Genomic DNA, 9880 nt, shown 5'->3' on the forward strand with positions numbered 1-9880 from the left:
GAAGATGAGGGGCAGAATGGAGGCTGCGGATTTGTTGAAACGGGCACGACCGGGTGACGGAGCTCGCGAGGAGCTGCCAGGTGGAGTAGTAAAAGTTAGCTGAGCAGTTTGTAGCAAATATTTTGGTGTCAAACACATATTTGTCTGGCGACTACATTACCGACCGGCCGTGCCCGGGGGGGTGGAAGCTGGTTAAGAAGAAATGTCAAGGTTAAGGGGGTCCAGTTTTGAGTGGCGAGAAGTAGACGTTGACTGATACACCGCGTTGATGATAGTGCTGATAAACATTCGCTGACAACAGTCAAGGAAAACAGATTGCACATTAATGCACATTAAATAGTGAAGTAAGAAAGGGATAGAAAGAAAAAGAATGAGAAAACGATAGATTTAGCGACAAATCCTTGTGCAATGAAGTTGTCAATCAATCGCTTTTAGTTTTTTCGTAGTTTTAGAATAAATTCTGAAGAACTAAAAAGAACTGAAAACTGAGAAAAAGGAATAATATACAAAGAAAAAACTTAACCAAAATCGAAGTTGTTGTTTATGCGTTGGTTATTTTAAATTAGTTCTAATTTCGTTCCTTAAGCCCTGTTGATATGCCTGACAAACTTATTCAAATGATATTTACTTACATTAATTTCCACAAATGAGACACTTAAATCACGTATCGAGTTTTGAATTTAATCTGAACAAGACAATTGTGAAAAAATACACCCAATGTCATCAAGTTTTAGTTTTCTACTTAACACAATCATTTGATGTAGTGTTTTAATACTTTTTTATTTACCTTTTGCATTCAATAATCTTTTAAGAATAATGATTGTTTGGAGGATCAGACAGCCCAGAAGTTTGTTTTTTAGTTTGAAACTTTGTTCGAATATAAATAAACCTTATGCTAAATTTTGTTAGTGATAAACGGTTAGGTTATTAAAGATTCCAATCCAGAAAAAAACCAAACGAGTGATGAAAAGCTCTTTTGTGTGCTTTCGAAATTCTAGCATTAAATTATACATACATTGTTTTGTCAAACTCATTTCGCGTCCCTCCAAAATCAATTTCATTTATCACCCTTGCTAAGAAAAATCGAATGTTTACTTTCGTGTCTGAAAACTCTTCATGTACGAGTAAAAGCCGAATGAAAACAGTAATAACATTGCCCAGCGCTGAATATCCGCCAACAATGGTGAAATGATGTCTTGGCCTGCGCCGTCTCTCCAGCCGGGAAGTGTATTAATTTCGTGTACAATCACTTTAAACAAACAATTACCACCGTTCGACATCCAAGTGACTAACGTCGGCGATGGCTCTGTGATACGCTCCTAAGCCGGTGTAAAGCACCGGAAAAAGGGGTTTCCGCGTGCGTAGGGAGTGATGCCAACTAATGCGGGAAAGTTTAAAATTTGCCTCACACTACCCTCCTCGCTGCACCGTGTCCATCGTGGACTGTGATGCTGTTGTTGCTGTTATGATTGTACGGCCACGTGTTCTTACTTGTGCACGTTTTTTCCCCAGGTCGGCCGACCAGTTCGATCCCGACACGGATGCTGATTGTTATTTCAATCGTATTTTTTTTCCTGTACGTTCTTTGGGAAAATAGGCAAGTGCATAAGAAAAACATAAACCGTTTTCGTGCCTTTTTCAAATCCAATTCGTAGGTGGTTCGAGGCCTGTTTGTAACGGTAGTGATTTGTTCCCTCGATTGGCGACCGCATGCCTAATGCCGTTGGTGTGCAGGGCATGGGAAATGATTTTCAATAGTTGAGATTGATTATTTTGAGGATGATTACGTGCGGGCGATGTTGACACGTGATACTCAGATTGAAATAAACGTTTCACAACTCTCGGCACCGCTCGCTGTTGTTCACCGGAGATTAATGTAAATAGCAAGACTCTTGCATATTCACTTGCTGCACAAACAACGGCATAATTTGTAGTTTTTTTTTTACTAGGAGGTTTTGAAGAGTCGCTGTCGCAATTCTTCAAGAAAAAAATTATAATCATGTTATTTTGCTGCCACATCATGTCCTTAAGGTCAGAGTGTTACACGTTTATTCATACATACATTATGGATTGTATTAATTTAAATTTGAAATAGAACTCTTTGTCACTGCATTTACTTTAGTACAAATGATTATTTTACTATGTTTGAGTACAACAATATGTAAAGAAGGTAAAATAATGCCTGAAGTCTGTTTATATTAAATGCCACCATATTTTTAATTTCAGAATGTTATGTAAAATATTACGAAAACATTGTTTGTCTATCAGTGTTTACAGTAAATCAAACTGTTGCGCTGCTATCCTCCTAATTATAATATTTGATGGATTTGTTCTAAGAGGTTGTGTCTCTTTTTAACCTGAAGTAAATTCCAATTACGATATTCTGTACATCAGCATTGTTTTGCAAATAAATTGCTAGTTTCTCCTTGTAAAACTCGCCAAAACACATCGGAATAAGCCGCCTTGATGAATTGTCTATTTAAAATGACCACACGCGTCATCCGTTTATCGGGAAAATTACAACCATTCACCTCTTCGACCACCTCCACCGAAATGATCAATGTGGGTTTTCCTAACCAGCTCATAACGACTGTCAATTTCCGCCGTGCCCGTCGGTAACCACCAACCCCTCCCGTCCCCCGGCCATCTCCAGCATGTTGTTTATTCACCATTCTACACCAATTGTACACCATCGCGGTGGCCAGCACGGAAAATCGCCTGCACAAACAAACGCCACTCCGGCGGGGGATCCGTAAGGGAATGGGCTGCGGCGGCATCGTCATTTGAGTCCGACCGATCGGCCGGCGGTGAAAGATCGTTTAGGAGATGCAGCATTTTAAAGTAAACCAACAGATTCCAAGGTGTCCAAAACGAGACTGCAGCCGTCCCTTACCGGAGGTTTGGGCTGCTTTACCTTTTTCGTAGCCGCCCGCGAACACGTTCTCCATTTTCTCATTCTAATGTGATCCAAAAGCTCGCCGTAGAGGTTAGAGGAAAGGAAAGAAAGTTTGTTTTCCCTGTTCGGCGCTGTTTATTTCCCTTTTCCTGTTTCACGGTGTCCTTTTGGTTAGGGGGTGTTTTTTATTTTATTTTTGGTTTTGTTTTGCTTAGAAGTGTTTCCTTCCTTTCGGGACGCTTAGAAGCCGGGGTGAAGGTGAAGAAAGAAATATCTCTCGAGCACAAGTGATTCCGGTTTCGATCAGCACCCGGACGAGCTCCTCCAGTGTTCGCTCAAGTGCCGCCCCGAGTAGAGCTTCGGTAAAACCTCCCTCGAACCGCCGGGGTCAAAGTGGGAAAGCGGAAGGGCAGGGAAGAGGCACATAAAATGGTGCCGCATTTTTTACCTTTTCCCTCCTCCCACGGAGCGCTTCTCTATTTATTTCGCTTCGATTCTTACGAGATTCCCCATACCAAAGGCACGTCCAGCGACTTTCAAGTGCGGTCGCAGGTGTTGATTCCGATCGTCGGTGGTCCTGGCCGATCCGCCGGCTCGATTTTTCACTCTTCCTGACGTTCTCTACAAAGCTCCCTTAGGAGGATGACACGGCACATCATCATCATCACCGACGAGCCGGAACGCGGCAGTAGATATCAAACGAAAAGCGAAAGGGCGGAAAAGTCTCGCACGTTTAAGGATATTCGGGACCTGTCAGTGCCGAGAGTCGTTAGAGTGGTCGTGCTAAAAAGGGTATAAAAGTCGGCATGGGCGGACAAATTGGATGTTCTTCGGGGCACCGGAGAGTCACTGAAGTGCCACCTTTTTCCTTCCTTCACCGAGTAATAATTTAGAAGTGGAGAAAATTGTGAATGAAAGTCCAATAGAAAAAGGATTCGTTCGACGAAGTTTGACCATTCTAGAGACCACCCAGGAAGCTTCTCTAGGGAATTAAGATGTCTTAGTGGTGACTATTCCTAAAAGGGGTTTTGTTAATGTGTTAAATTTATTTCATTTGTTAATGTACTTTTATTCCCATGTCTATACAATGCGATGCTTCAAAATGTGCGAATGGGACCAAAAACTAACAAAACCCAGAGATGCTGTAATGACTGGGAACTACTATTTTCCAACGAAAAGTAAGTCAACATAGCACCGTTCACTGAATGATGACAAATTAGTGTCTAATGAGCCAGCCGCAACATTATGCCAATTTTCGAGTTTCACTTTCCAACGCCTGCTCAAACAAACACGCTCTCTTTTTAACATATGACAATATTGTCGTCCAAGAATGCACTTCTTTCTTGGGCCCCCCTCTGTTGGGCAGGAAGTAGTTCGGTGAGTGATCAGCCAAAAGTTTCCCACCCACTCAACCCCAACTGACCCAACTGGCAACCTCGTTTCGTACCGTTTTGCGGTTGGGTGTCTGTCACGTGACCACAATGAGTGTCATTGTGACATCGTTATGCCGCTGGTAGGTAGGATGATTAATTATGCATATGCTGCACTTCATTTACCTACTCGGTACATTTTTTTTGGTGTGCTCCCAAAACGTGCCCAAAAGGGTCATAAAGTAAAAACCGAAACCATTCGAGACAGAGGGTAGCAAAGATAAAAAAAAAGTAAAACTACATACGGATGGAAAGTGAACCAAACTTGCTCGGACAACCAAATTAGGGTCAAACGGAACTGTTTTGAAGTCGCGTGTCCCAAATGAGGCACATACGAGCCACCGGTGTTACGGATGACACGATCGAAGGGAACATCGAGTTTGGCTATCGATTGATAAATGTCGTCAGTTCAGCGTACTGGGGATTCGACCATGGTGGGAATTTCCTCGGATCCAAGCAAGCGGGAAAATGAATCATTTCGTTTGAACTAGATCCGTTGAAGAGCTCATATCAGAAGATTTTTTGAAAGGCAAATATTAGTCTTACTAAGAATCACCCAATGTTTAATTTATAGCGAATTGCAAATATTAAAATAGAAATGTTAAAAATAAATACTGACTAAGCTGTCATAACTTTTATTTTCGTAGAAAAAAACCTTTACATGAAATGTACTACGAACATTTATTGTGCAATTTAAAAATGTTTCTTAAAATCCATAAATTATGATGACCTCTTTAGGATTGGAATTATGAAAATGTATTCAACACAATTCCCCCGCATCAATCAAAGAAATCGTAGCCTACCGAATACCGGTTATCTACAAAACCCCAGGCTTGGAATGTGTAGCTCATTCAGACCCATTATAGTGCAATTACGTGCGCACGGTCACGAGTACAGGACACGACACGCAACCGATGGGACTCGCGTGCATCGATTACGGAGGTCTTGCACTCGGATGCCATGCATCCGAACAGCAACAAGTCGGACGGACGTTCACGTGGCCCATTTCACCTTTTTCCTTTTCCAGCTCGTGAAACAAATAGAATCATCAATTATGCTATGGCAGATCCAGCCATAAAAGGGTGAGTAGTTTGTCTCTCTGTCACCCATTTTTTTGGTGGGTCTTTTACCTTTGCAACTTCTTCGGAGCGGTTCAGTTGGTTGTTTTTTGCTTTTTTGAAGCGAGCAATTAGTGTGGAGACTCCTTTCCGGTCACGTGTCGATCGAAAACGCATGCTTTAGGTCGTTGAGGCAAGGGTAGGACGGCGTCGGCGATGAGGTGACAGGGTGGATAGTTAAAGGCACTCCCTGTGGCCTTAGGGATGGGGACGGGTTGCGCCATCCTCCACCCATGGGTCCGATGGGTTGTGTGTTTTCACACCATTGTGTGAGAAATAATTTGCTAATGCCAGACGCCCTTTGGCGCAGTTTAATGTTGTCAACGTTATGTGAATGAAATAAACGGTTGTTCTGGACATGCGAAAAATATGAAATTAAGTTATTTTGCTTCATGGTTTTGCGGAAAAGGAAAAGAAAATTAACAATCAAGCATTGCCATTTACTACGACTTAAAAATCTCATCTCACTGGTATGCAAGTTTAACCATTTTCAATGATTTCGCTGAGAATCTGGCATTCAATAATTTGCATTTTCAAGAACCTCCATTCTTCTGCCAACTAATGAACACTGGACGTGATGGACAAGAACCGCGACAAAAAGGGTGTCGCTCGTAAAAGGCCACTTTGCACCTTCCATTGCGTTTCGGTACGGTGCATCATTGACACGGTCCCGGTCCGGCGCACAATAAAACCGGCATCCATTGCCACCAAGTTACGCCCGAGCCTCGAGTGGCTCCCATTGAGGAGAGAAATTAATTTTATATGAAAGAAATTCCGTCATCCAAACCGTCCGTCGGTGGCCGGGATACCTTTTCTCACGATGACCCTTTCTTTTCAGCAGCATCTTCAGACGATATTGAAGGCAATGCACGGCAAAAAGGTGTGCCTCAAGGTGTGAAGTACGCTGCATCAGTGTCCTCGAGAATCATAATACATAAACACACACATACACACACGCGCACCCGTCGAATCGATGCATCCGCGGGCGATGCACCGTCGGACCATTTGTCGGCGTGCCAGCCTTTTACAACCTGCCGGCGTAAGAGGATCGTAAAACTGCATCGGATCATCTTACGGCACAGATCCCACGATCAAACCGGACGGTGCGGTGCTGATTGATACTTTACAGGAAACAGAATGAAATCCCTCGAGCCACAAAGTGGACCCCAATATCCGAAAGAAAGACCGTTGCAAGGGTTTCCCTGTTTTTGTTTGATTGATTACGAGCGATGTTGTTCATTTTATGGACACGAAATATCACGAATCCCGTCCGCACGATTGCTACCGGCCGCGGTGTTGATTGTTTGTCCTCAAAAAGTGTGTATGTTTTGATTAATGTTCAAGAGATTAATAATGGACCAGGGTTTATCGAAAGGAGCTACCTGGACTTTTCACTTCTGCACTTGATTTTAAGGACAAAACAGGATCTTTCATCCCTAACAGTCATGCGGACAAAAGGATTGTAAAGGACTCTTTCTATGTCATTTTTTAAATTTGATGTAAGACATTGAAGCGTGACATGAATCAAACACGCTAACATGTGAATTATAAAAGTTAGTTTCATTAGTGATGGGAAAAAGTTATGCATGAATATATAACGAAGTAAAGTTAGTTAGTTTAGTATAAAGAAAAAAACAATGCATCTTTAAATACTGAATGGGTACTTTCGATTTCGACTTTCTAAATTATGAGTGCATCCGAAAAATACGAGCTCTAGGTCGATTTTGATTGGAAGCTGAACTCGATCGACGTTTCCATATAACAATTCTCATCTTTATCTAAGTTGATGTCAACTGATTCGCTTCGATATTTCGATGTTTTGTAAGTTGAAAGGGTAATTTCCGTGATCTAGATTTATTTTTAAAGTATTCTTCGAATCATTTTAGAAGTCACCATTAAATTTGACCAATCACATGGCACAAATAAAAGCAGTAAAACAAAATAGAGTAAAAGTAAGGATGAAAAGAACAAACTACTGTTAGCGCTGCCAGAAAAGAATAGAAAATATAATCAAAGAAGGCTTGGTAAAACGACATGGAAAAGGTTAGCAAAGAAATAAGGCGGTTACAGTCAAAACTTTGAGAGAAGAAGTTGTAGAAATTTTTTTTTTTAGTTGATGGAGGTTTGATGGAGGTTTGATAGAATTTGATGGAAAATTGATGAAATCGATGTAAAGGAAATTTGGTGAAATATAGATGGAAATTCGAAGCCAATGAAAGCATCTACTAAACACGACTATTTAGTTATTTTCCGAGATAACAACTACCAAACCTATTCTAAAACTCAAAAACCTAAATACAATCCTTAACCAAAATGTAACTGAAAGAAAAGTTGTGAAACATTTTACTGATCTCGCAAACACAGTGTCCTGTTTTTTTGGAGTCAATTTATCTATCTTGTAATGAAATTCGATCGCCTTCCATTCAGCCCTAGGCGATGGCCATAGGTAAGGAGTACAAATGGAAGGAACAAGGCCATCAAAAGGATCCCTGGCCGGTGCTCTTTCAGTCAGGCCTGATCGAAGCGGACGTCCATTGCGAACAGTGAGCCAATTGCGAACTCGGATGGGCTCGCTGAGTAAAATTACCAACCCTGGTGCGGGAGACGGTAAAAGATCGAATTACTTACGAACCAATAAGTCGCAAATGGGCGCAGAATTTTCGTCGGTCGACCATTTTCGCCCCCCTGCCACTTTCTCGGGGAAAGTAACCCACCCAATATGGTGGGTGCAGCCAGGAGCGGTCGAACGGTGACACAGATCAATCAGCCCGGCAAGCTTTTAAAATATCAAATTAAAATGGACGCCATCGGTCCCGTCGCCCCTTTCTTGCCGCCCGTAACCCCTTCCCTTCTGGCCGGGCGCTATTTAGGGATTAGTTTCGACCGCTTACCGATGGACGGAGATGGGATCGATCGGCGGACGTAGTGACGAATGATGATTTATGAGGGGTATCAGAAAGGCGAACCACCATGACGTCTGAGATTGGCCCGAATGTTCCGCACGTTTGGGAGTGAGTGAGTGCCCAAATTGAATTGATTCTGCACGGTCGAACTAAATATTCCCGTACCCACTAGCGATAATTAATGTCCGCCGTGGTCCGAGCGATGGACATGATCCACCGGATGCAGAATATAAGAATATCGCATTGTTATTTATCTTTCTATTTGCCAAAGTACTCAGATTCCCACCGAACGAACGGTCGGCAGTGGGCCGGTTCGGATGGGTAATCGTAGACGGGCCATACTTTCACCGTAAAGGACTTCCATGGCCTGCCATGGTACCGGATTTGGCATCCTTCTGTGTGGGCTTTTAGCGTTGGCAGATTATTGGGAACGGAGCGGCCGCTAAAGGTAGGTAGAGGGCTTGAAGGGTGAGTGCATTAGCCAGAAAGGATATGGGATATATTCATTTATTTGATTAAATTTTTGGAGCTCTGTTTGTACACTCACTTCCGGTGAAATGCATGTGAGTTGGGAAAAAACGAGCAGGGAAATTGAAGGATTGTAATAGAATATTGGAACGCTCAGCGAGGATAAGGTGAGGAGGATTCGGGGAACTTTGCCTATATGAAATCCAACTTATTAGCTTATTATTGTTTCATCCAAAATGATCCACATGATTCACGTTAAACCAGTTGATAAACCTTAATAAACATATTTTGCATAATATCGTTGCTTCTTCTGTATTCTTCACACAGTTTTTACCTTTGATCTTTTTTTTGGCTTACTAAACACTTTCGTTAAAAGTTGTACAAACCAGGAAAAAAACCCCCGCAGGAAAGCAACAGAGATAACGGCTCGGAACTTTAAGGAAAAGAAAATCTTTTATTAGAAATGCGAAATTTTTTATAATAAATGAAATTGTGCATACCAGGTTTCTTATTTTTATGTATTTTAATTATGTATTTTAATTAGAATGCTCACATCATGACGAGTGGTCTCTGCCCTAATTTTAATGATAGATTTATCTCATTCAAAAATCACAAAGTGAGATTTTTCCTGATTTGGTTTTACTGTTGGAAAGAAAGTTGGAATTTTTAAATAGAATAGCCTATTTGTCAATTAACATTTAGTCTGCGAACCAGTAGGAGTATAGTACCCCTCAAATGATTTTTTTTACAAAACATGGAACTTTTAGATTTAGAATTATTGATTTAAAAAATATCCGTTAGCCGAGATTAGTGTAAAAAGCTACGCCTGGAGTTCAAGATTTAGACAGGTAGTTTTGAAAACAAGGTTACTAAAACAAAGCAGTATCAAGATAATTAAAGGTTTTCACTTGCACACGGTTGCTACTGCCAAGCTGTGCCATAAAAATGGAAGTAGTTCTCAAAATTACCACTAGAGGGCGCTAGATGACTCAAATTTTAAATTTGAATAATAATCCGTTGTGGCTCGACCGTTTAATAAAACGGGGGATGTAATTGTTTAGTAGC

Source organism: Anopheles coustani, chromosome 3 (genome assembly GCF_943734705.1).
Source record: "Anopheles coustani chromosome 3, idAnoCousDA_361_x.2, whole genome shotgun sequence".
Taxonomy (NCBI): Eukaryota; Metazoa; Arthropoda; class Insecta; order Diptera; family Culicidae; genus Anopheles; species Anopheles coustani.